The sequence below is a fragment of the Octopus bimaculoides genome, chromosome 16 (assembly GCF_046866305.1).
Source record: "Octopus bimaculoides isolate indiv1 chromosome 16, ASM4686630v1, whole genome shotgun sequence".
Classification (NCBI taxonomy): domain Eukaryota; kingdom Metazoa; phylum Mollusca; class Cephalopoda; order Octopoda; family Octopodidae; genus Octopus; species Octopus bimaculoides.
Genome location: NC_142943.1, coordinates 32,016,146 through 32,018,645, shown reverse-complemented (window position 1 = coordinate 32,018,645; position 2,500 = coordinate 32,016,146).

Below are 2,500 nucleotides of genomic sequence, written 5' to 3'. Positions count from 1 at the left end.
TGTGTGTGTGTATGTATATATGTATGTATGTATGTATATACATGCATATATATAAATGTATGTATACGCACATATAATAATAAACAAAAACACCAAAGCTCTGAATTTGCAGGTGACTAGCCCGACCCAGACAGGTAACATTTGAAACTCTTTACATAAGACAAGCTTGTCTCTCCAATATCCACAGGTGACATTCATTGCTCTATAATACCTACCTTTCATGTTTTATAGCTTGATTGCTCTTTATTTATTTCCAATAAATATAAAAAAAACACTACAAATAAAACGACAAGTAAAAGCAATAAATAAATAGAAAGAAATATCAATCTCAATAAAAGCGCAGTGATGAAATATGAAAACGCCCCCTCCCCCAAATGCAAGCAAGCAAATAGAATTACATGTGTATGTGTTTGTGTATGTATTTATATATATGTATGTGATATATATATATGCATATATATCATGTGTGTGTACGCATGTATTTCTGTATAATGTGTGCGTATGTATGCATATATATATATATATGTGTGTGTGTGTGTGTGTGTGTGTGTGCACGCGTTTGAACATGTTTGTCTATACATGTGTGTGAGTGTGTATATATTTTATATGCATCTACATGTATATATTTATATATTTATGTATATATGTATATTATATACGAATATATTCGTATGACATACATATAGCACGGGTGCGCCAAGTAACTGAGAACTAAATGAAACAGATATTAAATGGCAAAAAAGATATTTTCTTAAAAGTAATGTACATACATACTAATGGCCCATATTAGTCAATAAAATTACCATCGACTTTATAAATGGCCTTGACGGGATCATTTGAGTGACCGCATTTTTTAGATCCGATGTTTCTTCATTATATTTTTCATTGACGTCTTTGGAGCAACCTCAGCAGCACTCTGACTTTGTGGTAGGTTGGTTTGTTTTCTATGAGCATTTTGCTCGGCGTGCTGACGATTCTGCCGGCTCGCAGCCTCAACAATAATAACAACAACAACAAAAGCAACAACAACAATAACAGCAACACCACCACCACCACCACCACCACCACCAACAACAACAACAACAACAACAACAACAACAACAACAGGTATATACACACGCCAGAAAAGGTCACAGAAAACGAGAAAGCAACCATACTCTGGGATATGCCAATACACACAGATAGAGAAATTAAGGCAAATAGACCAGATATAGTTGTCAAGGATCATGAAGAAAAAAAATGTTTTCTAATTGATGTATCAATACCAGCAGATGACAACGTTTCTCTAAAAGAAATGGAAAAACTTTCAAAATACAAAGACCTGGAAATAGAGATAACTCGAATGTGGAATCTAAAAACAGAAACAATTCCTATCATAGTAGGTGCCTTAGGTATAATATAGAAATATTCAGACAAATACATAACAAAAACACCAGGACTTACAAATATATATACCATACAGAAAATTGCACTACTGGGTACTGCACACATTCTACGCAAAACACTTTCAATACAGTAAACATAAGAGCACCACAGCAAACCACAGCACATACCCAAGGCGCACAGAGCTGCGCTCGGTAGTGAAGTGAAAGCACGTTATAAAAATAAAACTACTGAACAATAATAATAATAATAATCCATAAAAATAACCCTTTCTGCTAAAGGCATAAGGCCTGAGATTTGGTGGGAGGGGACCTGTTGATTACGTTTACGCCAGTGCTTCACTAGTACTTAATTTATCGATCCCGAAAGAATGAAAGGCAAAGTTGACCATTACGGAATTTGAACTCGCAGCATATGGACGGACGAAATGCTGCTAAGCATTTTGTCCGGTTGTTCTTTTACTTGTTTCAGTCATTTGACTGCGGCCATGTCGGAGCACTACCTTTAGTCGAACAAATAAGACCCACGACTTATTATTTTAAGCCTATTACTTATTATGTCGGTCTTAGACATGATAAAGATTCTGCCAGCTCGCCGCCTTAAAATAATAATAACAACAATGATGATGATGATGATGATGATGATGATGATGATGATGATGATGATGATGGTGATTTCTTTTTGTAAAATATGAAATAGTACCACGGTCAATGAAAAGAAACAAGAAACCTGTTTGAGGATAAAATAAAAATATAGAACAATGTATAGTAAAACAAAACTAAAAAAAAAACGGGGTAGAAATTAAATAATAATAAAAGTATAAACAAATATAAAACATTAACAACAAGGTATAGTAAGGTTAACATTAGGGAACAAGGTAGAAATAACAAGGAACAAGGTAACACACACACATAGATACACACATACAGGGACACACGCACAGACATACACATACAGAAAGACACGCATACTTGTTGAATCGAGATTAGCAATGAAACAAGTCCCTTTGACTTATTATTCCTGTCTTGCTTGTGATCTTATCGTCTCTTGACACAGACACATTCCTGGGAGTGTGGTGGTGGTAGTGGTGGTGGTGATTGTAGTGATCTTGGTGGTG